Source organism: Xyrauchen texanus, chromosome 29 (assembly GCF_025860055.1).
Source record: "Xyrauchen texanus isolate HMW12.3.18 chromosome 29, RBS_HiC_50CHRs, whole genome shotgun sequence".
NCBI lineage: Eukaryota > Metazoa > Chordata > Actinopteri > Cypriniformes > Catostomidae > Xyrauchen > Xyrauchen texanus.
Window position 1 is genome coordinate 8,441,227 of NC_068304.1, and position 18,602 is coordinate 8,459,828.

An 18,602-nucleotide genomic window follows, 5' to 3' on the forward strand; every position below is an offset into this window, starting at 1 on the left:
TCACATTTCTGCCTTTAAACCCTCCAAACAATTTTAATGTATGTATTTGTTTTTTAAAAGGAGGGACAGTGTATAAAATAAATGTTTGTGGTTATCAATATTTTGCCACAAATGCTGTTGATAGAGCTTAACTTGTATTGAACCCAGAATATTCCTTTAAGGCCTGTGATTGTGAAGTATTTTGGTAAAATAGTGAATAAATTATATTTGCAGAGCATGTTCTAACATACACCTTCTGGTGCTACTTGGACACGTCATCAGTGATGAACCCGAGGTCAAAAGGTGTTTCGGGTCTTTAATCAACAGACACCCTCGCCCGGGCGACCCAGCCGGGGGTGATCAGTCCCCGGCCTGTGTCCAAGTGGCGTGCTACTCCACGGTTCCCCCCTCCTGATCCACAACCATCGTGAGGCTTTTTCGGCAGCCTCAGAGATGTTCTTTATGGCTCGCCTGCACAGTTGTCCTTTAACTCCAAGGAGTTTGAGTGTTCGGGTAACGACTGTCCTGCAAAGCCCCGCAACCGACCTCCACTGGCTCATTGCATGTTTTCCAGCCGCCGCTCCTGCACTCCTCCACCAGCTCTGCATATTTGGCTCTCTTACGCTCATTTGCCTCCTCCAATCTGTCTTCCCAGGGGACAGTAAGCTCCACTATGACCACGTGCCTGGTCGACTCCGATGTAATCACCACGTCTGGGCGGAGTGAAGTGGCCGTGATGTGATTCGGGAACTTGAGCTGCCTTCCAAGGTCCAATTGAAGGTACCAGTCTCTTGCATTGGCCAGGAGCCCGCCTGGGGAGCGTGGCTGCTGATGTGCCTTCTCTCCAGCTCTGACAAAGGATATGGTTTGCTTGGAGGGCTGCTGACTCTTACTGCTCTGAATTGCTGTGGTGATAATATCCGCAAGAGCCCTGAGGACCTGGTCATGTCGCCAGCGATACCGCCCATCCCCCAAAGCCTTTGGACAGCAACTGAGGATGTGCTCCAGTGTGCCACTCCTTTGGCACAGTTGGCATGTTGGTAAGTCTACCAGGCCCCAGCGGTGTAGGTTGGATGGGCTAGGTAGAAGATCGTACACCGAACGGATCTGGAACTTGATGCGCTGTGGTTCAGAGCTCCACAGCTCTGCCCAGGTGATCTTGCGCTGCTCGGCGTTCTCCCACCTAGTCCAGGCACCTTGCTGTTTCATACCGACCATCTTGGTCATGCGGTCCTCCTCCACCTCTGCCCGCACCTCGTCCAGCACCAACTGACGCTTCTCCCTCCCACTTGATTTGTCATAGCGTGGCTTAGGGAAACTGCCCAGGCCTGCACGTCCCACTGCCACGTTGCCAACCAAGACACCATGCCTCAGCCGAGCCTCCGCTCTGTCCACCGCTTCCTGTGCCTTCCACTTCCTTCCCGTCTTAACACAGATTCCAGCTGAGGAGACTTTGGCATCGGAGGAATCTTGGTACATGATGACCTTCCGGGCACGTGTGACCTTGAATTCCTCGGACAAGCATAAAGGTAAAGTATAATTGAATAACCATCCCTAACCCCTTGTCATATCCCTTCATGTCACCACTCCATGCTCATGGGCTCTTAGTTTAACCCCTTCATGGACCTTTTATGTTGTAGTTGTTCCCCAAACTACAATTCCCAGTAAGCACCATCATCATTAGTTTCACCTGTTCTCCATCAGTGTTCACAGCTGTTCCGCTTGTAGTTTATTCCCATGCCAGTATATATTCCCTCCCGTTTCCTCACTCTTTCGTTGGCTGTGTCTCGTTTGAAAGGCTGCGTCCTCCGGAGGTCGCATGTCTCAGCCGCATACATCATCGAGGCTGTCTCGTTTCTGAAAAGCGAGTAGGACACTTTGAATGCGACCTTCAAGAGGTGTATCCTTCATGGGCACTCATAACCCACAATTCTTTGGTTCAACGGAAATGTCAAATAATTATTACACCAATTTGCCCGTAAATGTGATGTTCAAACGCAAGCAATGTTAATTCCCAAGTTTAAGTACCTCAGTAGATGGGTTCAGATGTTATATTAATATTTAATTCAAATAAAGTATTAGACTTAAAGTACACATGTACAATCTATTTTCTTTTCTCTTTACATCATTATAACTCTCCTAAAAACGTACCTAATGCATTTCCTTCTAAAGGGACTTTGTTCCATTCTCACTCAAAGTGCTCGCGCTTGTTAAAGATTGGCGTGCTGTCATAGCAACCATGTTACGTTCCGTTTTCGTTTGTCCGAAGACCGTCTTGTTTAAACTAGGCTTGTTTAGAGGAGGACACTCGGTATACTGCTGCCTTCGAAACGAGACAGTATTTGTCTAGTCTCTTCCATAGTAGCGTTGAAGCTAAGTAGTAACTTTGTTCATCAAGCATTGTGTTATTTGTATGTTATTCATTGGGTTCACAACTTGACATTTAAATGCATAAATCTTAAAAATATTATTTATTTTTGAGTGTATTATTATGCTGACCCACTATAATAATAAACTGTATTTCAGTAGCAGGGCAGAAAGAAATAAAGAGGATATAAATCAGAGGAATGAAGAGAGGATGAAGGGCGTCATATAAAAGGATCAAATCTGTAGCACATTTGAAATAAAAACAAACATAAACGAGTTATAAATGGATTGAAACGTTAATCGAAAGTTGTGAAACTAATAAAAAAAAAGTTTAATTGTTATTATAATTACATTTAGAGTAAAATGGGTGTTTCTGACAACACTTTGACAAAAAAGGTGTCCCGGTTTGACATAGTAATGCTTGGAAAATTATGATTTGCGACGGATGTGTGTTTGTGTTTTAAGTTTTTATTTGTATTTAATACTTATTTTTTCCCTTACAGCTACTAGCTAACTATAAACATACTTATATCTTGTTCTACAAGATTCTCTTCAAACTGTTTCTGCACGATAACAGCAGAACATTTGTGTCTCTAGCAGACTGGAGAAAGCGTGCACCTGTTGCTGAATGTAACACCTGCACAGACCACACGGCGGCGGAATGAGTCGCAAACTGACTGTAAATAAAACATCGTCCTGTGGGAGAAGTTAGTAGAATGAGCGAACATCTCTCGTCGGATTATTCACAAACCACGTCTTTCATCTGCTTGTTTTCACGGTCGGTTCTGAAGACACGGAGTTGGTGGACGGAGAAGTGGTGAGTGAACTTGAGGATTTTAAATGCGTGTTATTTGTACACATGATGCTTAAAGGAATGTGTCGTATCAGCTTAATGCCCCATTAAAGGTATATCAGGGTCTGCGAGAATGATCCATCTGCACTTGCAGTACGGATCTCTTTCAGTTAGGTCGAGCTTGCTCAAGGAGGCAAGAACGAAATGGACATTAAATTGTTTTCTTTTATTCAGAGCTACCTCGAATTGTGCATCATGTGTTGGGTGTGCTTGAATAACACAAACTTGAAGCTCTGACGCCAGATGTATCAGATATATTGAATTAATATATAAATTAGTGTTTTAAGTGTCCTGTCACTGGACGTTGAAATTGCGTCGCGAATACACAAGTGCAATGGTGTGCAAACGATATCGATGGGAAATGAACACTATATGTTTCAATAAAGAAACGACAGAAGCAGAATAGTATGGTAGTATTTATTCCGAACATAACTATCATTTAACGAATTAAAATGATTAAATATGGATACAATGTCAACGATAGCTCGCTAACTACATGTCGGAGTGCATATTGTTGATGTTTAGAGTGGCTGTGATATCTGACATCTCCTTTTGAAGGACAGAATAAACGAAAGAATCGTATTGCGAGGTTTCCGCTCGCATTCCAACCACTGAGAGATATATATATATATATTAGAACTGGATCATTGACAAGGTAAACTACCTGCAGGTGGTGAAGCCACCGGAAGTGTTCGAGCGGCCATATTGGTATGCCCAAATTGTCATAGAGCAGCGATGATTGACCACCTTTGACCATCTCTGACCTGCGGATAGGACAGTTGCCTTTCGCCCTCTAATGACAATCGTGTTTAATGTTTAATTAGCTTGTTATGGATAATATTCATTATGAGAGAGAAGATATCACGTATCAGTGTTGGAGCATTTACCTGCCCCGGTGTTCAGTCTATCAGTGCTGCACAATGATCACCAAAGGAAGTGGGAAAACTGTCCACAAGTTGTAAAGCAAGTAGGAAAAGCTGAAATATCTGCTTGTTTAGGATGATGATGTTTCCTTATTCCTGAAAGGGACTTTTTCTAAATTGCATTAAATGCCTGGGATTTGCTTGTTTTCATATTGAAGTGTTCTCTATAGTCATACATCGATACATGTCATAAATACATGTTTGTTTGCCATTTAAACCTAGTGTATTAGTATAATTAACCAACTTTGCTTTGTGTGTCTCCCTCCATGGATGTACATGCAGATTTCAGATTAAAAAAAATCTGTTATTAGATGACTAACGTTTACTCGCTGAAATTATATGATTTCCTATTAAATCAACAGGGACATTGGAATGTTTGTGTATAGAAATTTGGCAGCACAGTGGCTACACTGTTATGATGTCATGAGCAATCCAGTTCTATAATATATCAGCGATTCCAATGAGCGTTACAGAGACAATGTCATCTGCCACTGAAAGCACATGTCTGGAACATACACCGATGAGCCACAACATTAAAACCACCTGCCTAATATTGTGTAGGTCCCCCTCATGCTGCCATAACGGCACCAACCCACATCTAAGAATAGCATTCTGAGATTATATTCTTTTCACCAAAATTGTACAGTGTGGTTATCTGAGTTACTGTAGACTTTGCCAGTTCGAACCTGTCTGGGCATTCTCTGTTGACCTCTCTCATCAACAATGCATTTCCATCCACAGAACTGCCACTCACTGGATGTTTTTTGTTTTTGGCACCATTCTGATTAAATTCTAGAGACTGTTGTGTGTGAAAATCCCAGGAGATCAGCAGTTACAGAAATACCAAACCAGCCCATCTGGCACCAACAAGAAAATGCTATGGTTTTTCCAAGAAAGCCTTCCTTTACTCCTTGCCTCGCATAACACAATGTCTTTATCCTATGAGCTCGCTTGATTTCCAGCTTATGGCAGGTTATGTCGCGCATACTCTGAAGGAGCCCATCCAGGATTTTCACTATATTCCGACCCTCTTCGGCCTCAGGAATTCCGACCATACAGACGTTATTCTGGAGGCTACGGTTCTCCGGTTGCTAGCATATTAGCAAATAATTCCCTCTCCAATTACTCAATGTAATCGATTCGTTTCTCGACATCCCCCACTCTTTTAACCATCTCAGAGAATTTCGCCTCCATAGCAGTCTCACTCCATAGCAGTGATCGATCGACATATCACAGCAAGATCCTCCAAGTCAGCAACGATTTTTGTCAGCATTGCCAACATTCCCAGCAACTCTCACCACATTTACCACAACTCTCTGACCAATCTGACTCCCTGGCTTTCGGCCCTCTCAGGGTATCAGCTTGAGCATGTAAGTGTCTTTTTTTTTTTTTTCTCTCCCTAATTTGGAATGCCCAATGTGCTCTAGGTCCTCATGGTGGCGTAGTGACTCGCCTCAATCCGGGTGGCGGAGGATGAATCTCAGTTGCCTCCGTTTCTGAGACAGTCAATCCTTGCATCTTATCATGTGGCTTGTTGAGCGCATTACCGCAGAGACATAGTGCGTGTGGAGGCTTCACGCTATTCTACGAGGCATCCATGCACAACTTACCACATGCCCCACTGAGAGCGAGAGCCACATTATAGCGACCACAAGGAGGTTACCCCATGTGACTCTACCCTTCCTAGCAACTGGGCCAATTTGGTTGCTTAGGAGACCTGGCTGGAGTCACTCAACACGCCCTGGATTCGAACTTGTGATTCCAGGGGTGGTAGTCAGCGTCAATACTTGCTGAGCTACCCAGGCCCCCACGTGTGTCTTTTAATGTCTCCAGAGCCCGGGGATTTTTAATTCTTTGACATATTGTTCTGCTAGAACAGTTATGAAACGGAGTGTATCGAATCTCACTGGTTGATACTATTAAAAGTATTGTGCAGAGGTCACTGTTCACGTGTCCGATCCTCGCATGACGTCACATGACTCGAAATATATTCTTTGACCGTAATCTTGACCAACCGTTTTTTTAAATTTTTGTCTTTTTCCATTAAAGTAGATAGGAGCTGCCCTATCATGACTGGAAATAACTTCACGAGAGCATTCCAAAGATGGCCGACAGTGGACTGACTTGCTAGTAAGACTTTAGATATACTCCGTACTTGTTAGTGCACATAAATCTGCACATTTGTAAAGTACAATTGAGTTAAGAAGAATAGCTTAAACTTAACAGGCTCCAAGTTCACCAGAGGTAAAATTAATCACACTCATGGTGACTTCACTTAAATCACAACTACAACAAATCGTCCAGTCCAGCTACAACAAAAATAGTCAAGAATTAAAACTAAAAACATTTTCGAATAAGAATTATTATTTTTCAACATAAGTTCCCTTGTTTTGACCAAACATTCATAATTTAATAAAGCACAAGGGCTTATGGGTATTCCACACAGCCACAATTTTGTACTTGACAATTTTGAGTTATATATATATATATATTAGTTATGATTCCAAAATATAACATTTCAAGTGATGTTTAATTAGGACCACTTATAGGGGTGCACCGATCGATCAGCCACCTATCTAAAGTGGCCGATCTTAGTCTTAAATCTGCGATTGGCAGATCGTGCCTAGATCTTTTTTGCAGCATGCAAGGAATCACACATACATTATAACTCTAATAAATGAGAGCCTTTGGAGGGTGAGTTGTTGGCAATTCTAAGCATTCTCGAATGTAAACTTTCAGACATGATGTATTTCACATGAATATGGCATTTTGTTTTTAAAAAATGTGTAAGAATTACACGTGTATGAATATTAAGTTGCCTATTTTATAGAGTCATTACGGTAGTTATTCCGTTGCACAGTGAGCAGGAAGAGGATAAAGAAGCTGCATACGGGTATAAAAATGAATTAAACAACAAATAAACATGCAAATGCAAATCTGAGTACATTTACATTTACATTTATGCATTTGGCAGACGCTTTTATCCAAAGCAACTTACAGTGCACTTATTACAGGGACAATCCCCCTGGAGCAACCTGGAGATAAGTGCCTTGCTCAAGGACACAATGGTGGTGGCTGTGGGGATCGAACCAGCATCCTTCTGCTTAACAGTTTAGTGCTTTAGCCCACTACGCCACCACCACTCCACAGTACATGAGTACGTGATGTAACGTGAGTCGTGACAATCAGACGTTGTGTTGAGCAATAAAGACTGTTTGAGCGATCATGATCACTTTTAGCTTCACTCCCTTCAACATGAGTGCTCTGCAGATGCTCTCAATATCTTCTCAAGAGAGCCTCATCTCAGATCTATTCTATGAGGATCCCAATTTAAATCAGATTAATGTTGGTCACATTACCACTAATAAAAGGTGTAACTGTTTAAACTTCAATTACGGCACCGTGGCTTTACACATTTTCTTAATAATTAGTGATTTGTGTTACAACAAGACGCCAAATACAGTAAACAAATCGTAGACATTAATGATTTCGCACGGGAGCAGTTTTAGAGCTTGTAGTGTGTGTGTGTGTGTGGCGATGCTCTCATGGTTTTTACTGGTTGCCAGTATGTCACAATGACCTTTTCATATTGACAACAGAACCATTCATAACAGTTTTCAATACAAATAAATGTTAGCAATTAATGTAATTTTGGTAACACTTAATGAAACATTAGGTATCATGAACAAACAATGAACAATATATTTTATACAGCATTTATTAATCCATGTTAGTTAATAAAAATACAAATACAATTGTTCATTGTTAGTTCATAGTGCATTTATGTGCATTAACTAATACAACTTTGGGTTTAAAAAACTTAGTGTATGTTGTAACTAATATTAAGTTTTATTATAATTGGCTTGTGTTAACTACAGTAATGCCGTTAAATAATGTTAACATATGGAACCTATTTGTAAAGTGTTACTGTAGTTTTACTGTGTAGGGCATGAATAAATAACCTCACAATATAACTTGCAAAAGTGTGGCAATGGGCACTTAAAAAAAAAAAAACCGTATCGGCCAATCTTAGTGTTAAAGAAATTGGAGATTTGTATTGGCTTCAAATTTCCTGATCAGTGCACCACTAACCACTTAAATGTTTTTATTAATGTCCACTTTAGGGTTTAGAGAGTAATGGTAACTAAATTAAAACTAGTAAGAATAGTAAAAACTTGCACTTATGTTCAGTAAACTATTTTTATTACAATTAGTATTTACATTGTGTGTTTGTTGTAAAGCAACATGGCACACCAGTTTAAATACAGTTGAAGTCAGAAGTTTACATACACCTTATCCAAATACATGTAAACGTTTTTCACAATTCCTGACATTTAACAGTAAAAATCATTCCCTGTCTTAGGTCAGTTAGGATCACTACTTTATTTTAAGAATGTGAAATGTCAGAATAATAGTAGAGAGAATGATTTATTTCAGCTTTTATTTCTTTCATCACATTCCCAGTGGGTCAGAAATTTACATACACTTTGTTAGTATTTGGTATCATTGCCTTTAAATTGTTTAACTTGGCTCAAACTTTATGGGTAGTGTTCCACAGGCTTCTCACAATAAGTTGCTGGAATTTTGGCCCATTCCTCTAGACAAATGATGTAACTGAGTCAGGCTTGTAGGCGTTCTTGCTCACACGCTTTTTCAGTTCTGCCCACAAATTTTGCCACAACTTTGGAGGTGTTCTTGGGGTTATTGTCCATTTGGAAGACCCATTTGCATCTGAGCTATAACTTCCTGGCTGATGTCTTGAGATGTTGCTTCAGTATATCCACATAATATTCCTTCCTCATGATGTCATCTACTTTGTGAAGTGCACCAGTCCCTCCTGCAGCAAAACACCCCCACAACATGATGCTGCCACCCCCATGCTTCACGGTTGCAAGCCTCACCCTTTTTCCTCCAAATATAACAATGGTCATTATGGCCAAACAGTTCAATATTTGTTTCATCAGACCAAAGAACATTTCTCCAAAAAGGAAGATCTTTGTCCCGATGTGCACTTGCAAACTGTAGTCTGGCTTTTTTATGGCAGTTTTGGAGCAGTGGCTTCTTCCTTGCTGAGCAGCCTTTCTGGTTATGTCGATATAGGACTTGTTTTACTGTGGATATAGATACTTGTCTATCTGTTTCCTCCAGCAATCTTCACAAGGTCCTTTGCTGTTGTTCTGGGATGGATTTGCACTTTTCGCACCAAACTACGTTCATCTCTAGGCCTGCAACTAACGATTATTTTGATATTCGATTAATCTAACGATTATTAGAATGATTAATCGACTATTCAGCGATTATTTAAACCATTAATAATTAGCGCTTAACCGATTATTCAGCTTGTGCCCCGACTTAAATGGTTGTATTAAATGTGCTTACTAACAAATAAAACTTTTAAAAATACCTCCTAAATGAGATTCACTGAATTAAAAGGAAACATTATTTTTATTAAGTTTAATTAAGTAAAGAAATTCATTGCAAAAACAATCATATTGTTATTATCAAGTGTTTTTGTCTTGTTTTCCATTTAAAATAGTCTAAAAATCCTTATAACAAGATACATTTACTTTAATATATTTAAATATAATTGTATTTTTAATATTATATTCAACATTCTCCAAAAACAATTTTTTCTTCTGAATTATAGTTCCTTAAGTAAATTTACATTGTTTTAAAAGAGTTTTAGATATTTTTATTTGAAAACAGGCCAAAACAAATCATAAACGTATTTTGTTGCAGTGTATAATGGGGGTGAAGACTTCCTCTCTCACCTTCACTTCAATCCATCTTTTACTCCAAAAAACAATTGCGTATTGCAAATTTTCTTCACGATAAGAAATGTACAGTAACAGATATTCTGATTCAATAAGTCGCAAGCCATCACGTTATAATATAGCTGCAGTAAGCGTGCACGCTTGAGGGACGAGCGTCCTCGTGACAGAGTGTGCATCAGCCGGGTGCAGTTTCAATCTCTCTCCCTTAGACCGGGACATTCGCGCTACTCATAGAAAAGGCACTGACCACACAGAGAAATGCCAGATTAAGAGTTTGTAGTTAATTACATGACCTGCTTCCATATTATTTGAACTTTAATAAAGCTATTACACTTTAAAACTGCATATAAAATGTAACGCAGGGCTTTCCTGTAAAGAGTTCCGACTCCACTTATTCCACGAGAGTGCTTCTGTATTTACTTATTTGGTAATTTTGGGATCTACATCACCTGCTGTTTGGAAAGTTTAGAGGTTATATGGACTGTGAGCTGTGTAATTCTTCCTCTCTTCAGTCTTGCACAAACTGCAGTGCTGCTCTTACGTGCCATCATTACAGTTTAATGCGATCCCATGTTACGCTAAATGAGATCAAAATTTTTTGACTAATCGTTTCAGCACTATTCATCTCTAGGAGACTGAATGTGTCTCCTTCCTGAGTGGTATGATGGCTGCGTGGCCCCATGGTGTTTATACTTGTGTACTATTGTTTGTACAGATGAACGTGGTACCTTCAGGCATTTGGAAATTGCTCCTGAGGATGAACCAGACTTGTGGAGGTCCACACATTTTTTTTTTCTGAGCTCTTGGCTTATTCGGTTGGTTTGAAAGAGCCAACCTACTGATCTACTATTTAAACTTAATATTATTATTATTAGACTAAAATGTCTAACACTAACTCATCCTAGAGCTTTCAAGCTACATGCACCAAACTCTGCACAAACCTTCAGACTGATCTCAAATAGTGTGCTTTTATCTTTTCGGACTGATCGGTTTTCCCACAGTGGACGATAAAACATTGGAAAAAGAAAGAGAATTCCAAGTTGGGTCATTTGATTCAGTGTTGCAAGGAGCCTTTTGAGTATCACCTTTGTAAATGCCTAGCAACCAGATGGGTTACCCTAGCAACCAAGTAACAAATCACATATCTGCACCAGAACATCGTAGAGACTTCTGTTTTCATTAATTTGACTCAGGGTAGCAAGGAACCTTTTGCGTATCACCTTGTTAACTGGCTAGCAACCAAATGGGATCACCCTAGCAACCAAGTAGTCTCTCTGTATCTATCTGTCTGTCTGTCTGTTGTCATTTAGTGCACCCTAGCAATCAAAACCCATCTGGTTTGGCTCAAATGACGCAAGCTAGCAAGGAGCTTTTTGAGTATTATGGAGCCAGAAATACAACAAAACAAATAGAATTAGAATTGTGTAAATTTAAAATTCTAATTCTATTTTAATTCTATAATCGCGCGGATTAATGGTGTTGAAATGCCTTCATAATGATGAATACAATTATGAAACCGTAAAAAGGCTTATACATTTTTACATTGTTTTTATTAACAATAATCAACATTACCCAAAATCGAACCTTTTTATGCTGCTTGTTTAAACTTATTTTGCAGCTTTGAAGATTTATGACAAGAACACGTGAAATGTTCAGTTTAAAATTATTCTGACAGTCAAACTAAAAATAAATGGCATAATGACTAATCATCAATAGGGATGTGCACATGTGAGAATGACAGTCATACTATGTTTGTAACGTTTGTTGGAGTTCGGTGTGTAAATTAGCCATTAAATGCCTTCAATAAGCATACAATTTGCATGAAATGAATGCGTATAATTTAATCACGCCTGCTAAATCACACACATCTGAATGATCATTTGTGATGTTCATTTCTTGAGCTCAAAATGCACTTACAAACACCAACAAGTGTTTGAAATAACATCCGACTTGGATCTGATGTGGATTCCGATCACAGAATGAAGCAGAATTACATTCATTATTGAGTTATATGTGATGCTTACTCATATGATGTATATGGTGCATCAAATTAATAAAAAAAATACCTTGGTACTTCGCTATATTACCACATTCATATATCATTGTATAAACATGGTGATCCCAGGTAATGGTACATGTCAAAAAACATGGTAATTTCGTGGTACTTTAAGTGTTTTCGTGTAGGCTAATAAGTGCTTTGATACTCTTTAGGATGGAAAATGTCTTTACTTGAAGTCTTTTACAAGCTGCGCATGTATTAATAAAGACTAAATAAAGACTTTCTTCATCACTGGCAAACAGTAGGGTGTATTTGCAGGTTTGGTTTCCATTGATGGATTGTAGATCCTCTGCATCCAGCGTTATCTTTATTTGCCGTGTTATAAAATACTCCATGAGCTTGTTGACAAATGAGAGCGCATGCCAAATGATTCAGCAGCATGAGCGTGAGCTTTCTGAATCATTCAGATTTAATCGCGAACCAATTCAGACCGTTTTCATATCACGTGTGACCAGTTCATTGTAAAGAACCGACACAAATGAGCGATTCATTTGTGATCCGACATCTTTAGTTCTGATTCAAAATGAAGTAAACCCAAGGCATGATGTAACGGTGTAGTTTTTCTCAATGCTACACTGCTGTCTAATCAAAAATATAGCCTCGCTACTGAAAAGCTACTTCATTTAAAAACTAGCGAAGCTATTGTCTCGCTACTCAGAAATGTAAAGTTAATAGCTTCGCTATTTGTAGCAAAGCTAATGCGCATCACTGTTGAAAAGAAAGGGTGAATCTTACAAAACCTGTGAATCAAAAGGAATAAAGAATGTTTATTTCACTTAAAGATAATGAAGTCTATTTTTGGACAATTACATTAGAACATTATATTCATGATAATTATATGACCAAATAATCACATTTCTCACACCAGTTCTCATTACTGTAATGTGACACATTTTTGCTGGGCTAATAGGAATCTATGTGATCCTAAAAATAGGCTTAATTTCTTATTTTTTCTATTGATTTTGGGTTGAAATGTGACTCACCCGAAAGTCATCATGATGCGCCTCAAGATCAGATGAAGTTGACACGTGACAGCATTTGATATTATGATAATTATGCACGATTATTTTATCGTGGACAAAGACAAAGTTTTCCCTACAAAATTCAGATTTTTAAAGGAAGCCAATTACAAATGTTTTATTAAATACTATTTAACTCTGGTTAAAATGTATAAGATCAATCAAAACATTGCAGAGCTACTTATGAAGTGCAATTTGGAAGGTGGTATCTTTATGCATGTTTTATGGTCTTGCAAAGAAATAATAACATTTTGGAAAAGTATACATAAGGTTGCTGGATCAATATTGGGGATTACTTTTGAAATTACACCATGTATATATCTTTGTTTTCCAAAGTCAAATCAAGTGTTAGAATTCAAAGACGGTTTATTGAACATTATTTGTTATTATGAAAAAAAAAAGTTGTTCCAACTTTTAAAATGTGATTTCAATATAAACTATGTTTCCTACCTAGGAACTTTTCAAAAATCAAGATGAATTTGGTAGGATATGGTCATAACTTTGTAAATACTCTGGAAGCAATACTGACATTTTTATTATGTCTGATTCCAAATTTTTACATATTTTTTATTATCAATTGAATGATAGTTTTATTCTGTATATTAATTTATTTAAATATATGTTTTTATGAGGGGGAGCAGTTAATTTTATTAAAAAAAAAATTTAGTAATTAAAATATCAGTAAATAAATAAAAACAGATTTTGCAGTGTGGGAAATCCCACACCACCCGTATTCCCATTTTTACAGTACGTTTTATAATAATAATAATAATTATTATTATTATTATTATTTAATTAATAATAAAGTAAAATATTACAGTTGTAGAATAATAACTATTATTATTAATATAATATTAAAATTAAATATAATAAATGTATTGCATAATTATTCAAATATTATATTTTTATTCAAATGTTATATTCATTTTATAAATAATATAATAAATAAAATAATATAAAAATATAACATTACCTTTTTATTTGTGAACTTTTCATTTAAAAGGCAAATTTGGTGTTTAAAAAACTATTAAACTTGCAATTACATCTATACGTTTGTTGATATTTGACCCTGTATTGTCATATATCAGTAATAATACCATACTGAGATAAAAGCCTCAGCCGTTATCACAATAAAATTTGATTCCGGCACGTTTATGACGTTACTTATGAAGAAGTCTTGCTATATATCAGTACTAGTAATGTTAGCTGATATTTTATTTAATCCTCTTTTCATCCAACAAACTTCCAATTCTGATCAACCTTAATGTAATAAGTGGGTTGGCTCGCCAAGGCTAGAATTCTGCTCTAAACATCTAGAGCTTGCAATCTGACCTTGAGGGGTATCACTTCAAGAACATTTATCTGGCTGGCTGCATTGTTTTGATTGTGATGGTAAAGGAATGTATGAATGGGCACTTTGGTCTCACCCTCATCTCGACCACACAAAGCCTGTCTTTGACCACGAGTCTGGAGGGCAACCCACTCCCACCCTGTCTGGGACGGCACACACAATCCGAGTGCTATAGCCTGTGAACCGACTCTGTATGTTCGGCCATGCAGGGCAAGATGGAGTGAACAGGCATAAAGGGGTGCTCATAAGGATGCTGTTCTACCTGTCTGTCTCAGTGAGGGGGCTTTGATAAACAGGTGTCTATTACAGCAGTGAAGGGGAGGAGTAATACACAAAAGAGTCACTGTTACACGGTCATTTTTTCTTTCCTATAAAAACGATTGGTTACAGTGATTTAAAAAAAAAAAATGTTTTATGTCAAACTGACTTCCAAGCAATCCACAGAGATGTTCCACATGCTCCAGACTGTTTTCCTATGAGCTATGCTGAATGATTTGCATTAATCTTCACAATAAAAGGAATTTTATAATTATTCACTTCACTCACCTTCATCTTGTTCCAAATCCCTATGACGTTCTTTCTTCCGTAGAACATGAAAGGAGATGTTAGGCTGAAAGTCAGTTACAGTCACTTTCTTTGCATCTTTTCTTTTTTCAAAGCAGCTGTTGTAGCTGGCTGACCAGCATGGTCTTTCTTGTGAAGGTGGTTAAGCAAGTTTAAAAGCCTGGCGGGGACACCAGCACACCAGCATCACATACTGGGGGACCAGCATGCGAAACACAATATAAGGTGGTGACAGGCAATGTTGGGATGCCATTTAATGTCTCGTTGTATCTGCGCATTTATTAAACTGGCTTGGGAGGAAGTATTTTTAACGTAAAAACGTACATACACCCTCTGAATGGCCACATGCTAAGGTGCTCTTCTGTCAAGCATTTTGCATGTGTTGTAGTTGTGTCTTTAATCATGTGTGTGTGTGCATTCAAGTGTGTGAGCATGTTTTTAAAGACCGCATTCTTTAGATTGCTGAGCTGTAACCTGGAGATTAATTGTAAATGGGTGATTGTTTAAGAGCCCAGTGACCTGCTTTATTCCTAGCGCTTTCAGACCTAACCTGACTCAAAATAGGGTATTATAGTGTTTGTATATTTTGAATGTGCTAGTTTTGCTTTTAACATTTTGATAGGCAGTTTATTACAGAATTAAGTTGATTACAACCAACTAACCCTAACCCCAAGCACGGTAATAAAAATAGTTTAAGGACCATTGAGTTATTGAAAAGTAATGCACACCCGAGGTGGTAATGCCCTAACCTAATGCATATTCTACACCTACTCTAGTCAATTACAAATGAAAGATACTTTATCTAATTTCATTATTTTCTCTTTTTAGTTGGAACTTGATGGATGCAAACCAAAAGATTAACAAATTATTGATAAGTCTGGCATTTGTGCAAAAACAGCTAAAATGACTTAAAAATGAAAGACTCAAGACCTCCAATTGAATGTGCCACAAGTTATGAGCTAGAATGAGCTACAAGTTCCATCATCAGCACTGGTGGCATAATTCTGATTACCACAAAAATTAATTTCAACTCGTTCCTCGCAGAAATCTGGGTTACTGTCAGTCTCTGTGTTCACGAGCATATTTCAGAAACACGTCACAAAAATGAACTGAAACTCCGCGAATACTTATCACACAAACATGAAACATATGTCTAAAGAAAGCTTAAAATGTCTACTTTTAAATAAAACAATTCAAATTTAAAACAGATATTCTCCTGCAATGCAATCTGTATGAAACAAAGTGCTGTACGGTTTTTACCGGTCCATCTCATTATCTGTAATGTGATCCCACCCACCATACGCTAATGTGCTGAGACGATCAGCGCAAATGTACACGCTGTGAGGTTGTAAACAATTTTCATTAATTTTTCTGCGCGTTTGCAATGATACACAGGCGAGAAAGCTCCAGGATATTATGGAAGATTTAAAATTTTCCTCCGAAGATGAGCGGGACTCCGATGAACGTTTGTATTTTGAAGAGAGACTTGATCCAGCCAAGGATACAATTTCAGACGAGTAAGTCAATTCGTTTTCATTAGTTGACATGCTATTTTATATAAACATGTTCATATTTTACTAGTGGGACTGTTTCCAGACTTGCCATACAGGATTCAGACTCCTAATAAGCAGGTTTTAGTTACATTTAAATGCTGTTTTGGCTAAAGCAGGCATTTACATTGTATGCTGTATGATATAAATATGATATGTAATATGATATAAAAATAATATGAATGTTTAGATTATATTTTATCTAGTGTTTAAAATGCCTCATTATCATCAACAAAGCTTGTGCTTGCAAATATGTGTTCAGGTTAAATGAGTAAAATACACTTTAAATATGCCCATATTAGAAAATCAGCATATTATAATGATTTCTGAAGGATCATGTGACACTGAAGAGTGCAGTAATGATGCTGAAAATTCAGCTTTGATCACAAATTACATTTTACAATATATTCAAATAGAAAACTGTTCTTTTTAAATTGTAAAAATATTTCTGAATATCAATGTTGTTTCTGTATTTTGGATCAAATAAATCCAGTCTTGGAGAGCAGAAGAGACTTCTTTTAAATGGTAGTGTATGTCTAAAATTAAGTAAAGTCTTTATGTAAAGAAAATGTATAGTCAGATTAATTCTTTTAACTTAAAACTTGATTTTGATCATTAAGTCTCCTCACATTAATTCTCTCTCTGTCACATTCCTCATTGATAGGCCCAGGGAGGGTCTTTGTGTCCTCAGGTGTGAATCACATCAATATTCATGATAGTTCACGCCTCCTCGCATATTACCTATCAACACTAAAACTGTCTTACAAAAGTTCAATTACTATATTGTTTTGTATGAATGAGTGATCAGGATGATTTTCACATCATTTTGTAGCAAAAACTCTAAACTACAAGATCAAGTTCTCAAAAGTCTTGTGGACAAATGTTTAGTATGTGTTATATGGCCTTATTTCAGTGACTTAAAAATTTTGTTTTTTCAAAAACCATGCATAAACGTTTTTTCTCAAAAATACAAACCTGTACACACATGTTGCTCACATATTATTGTAGCCCAGATTGTGCTGAATACAGTGTTGTTAGACTTTAGACATTAATATGTTTTTAAGCAACTGAAAAAAGCACAAATGTCAAGGCATGTCAAAACTTATCCAGGGCCCAAAATACCCCCAGACCCCAGAGGGTTAAATATTGTATAGTTTAGTTTTTCATTACATTTTAGTTTTTATGTCACTTGATACATATGGAATGGGGAAAATGGGTAATTGTGCTACACGTGTCATTATTTACCATCTGTACACCCAAATGTACAGATGGTAAATAATACTTAGCATATTAAAAATCATCATTTTAATAAGACCAACTGAATTTCATTACTGACTCATTTCCATGATGCTATATTGCATGTATAATAATGATATGACTTGGCAGTGCTTGAAATTTCTTGTTGGCTACACATTTTTTACACACAATTTGCAACATTGGAAATTAAAAGTTAAAATACAGTGCTTGTACTATATAAAAAAACAAATACAGCTGTATGAATATGACCTGCAGTCTCTTATTTAATATTGTGGCCATGGGAAAGTGAACATTTATCCATTTTCACGTGTTGTACAAAGAAATTTGTGTCATTGTCATGGTAACCAGATAGATCCTGAGCAGATTGCTGGAAAACTAGAATGAAAGTATTATCAACAAATCATCGTGAAATGCAATAAAATATCTTCCATTCCCTGCAATCGATACCAGGCACGATACCAAGGACATTGAGGAAATTGTATTTAAAAGAAAACAAATCGTTGAGCCTAACAGCTGAAACCGGGACATTATATTATACAAATTTTCAGATAAATGACGGGACAACCAGGACAACATCTGGTCACCTGCATTGCTTCTCTCCATGATGTACTGTAGTGATTCCCTCCCGCTCTGTATTTGCTAATGTAATGAGGGCAACTGTAACAAAGACTCAGGTAGGTTGGGATCCATAAGCAGTGTTTATTTATTGAACTCACAGATCAATGCAGGCAATGGTCAGGCAATGGGGAATCAGGACTATCGTAGGCAGTGCCAGGGCGTTGTGAGGAAGGCAGGATGTCAGGGCAGGCAGCAATGGGCAATCACGAAGGGACAGGCAAGGTTCAGGTAGGCAGGCAGTAATCAATCGTAGTCAGCGGGAACAGCAAGGTCGGTAAGCAGATAATC

The 18,602-nt window shown here is 37.7% G+C and overlaps 1 protein-coding gene across 1 annotated transcript in view; it reads left to right on the forward strand.

The window, feature by feature from the left end:
* Positions 1–3,067: 3,067 nt before the first annotated feature.
* LOC127622630 (ventricular zone-expressed PH domain-containing protein) overlaps positions 3,068–18,602 on the forward strand; it is a 160,578-nt gene continuing 145,043 nt past the window's right edge. Inside the window, exon 1 of the mRNA XM_052096641.1 lies at positions 3,068–3,163. The gene's annotated coding sequence lies outside the window, so the exon portion shown is untranslated. The remainder of the gene's footprint in view (positions 3,164–18,602) is intronic.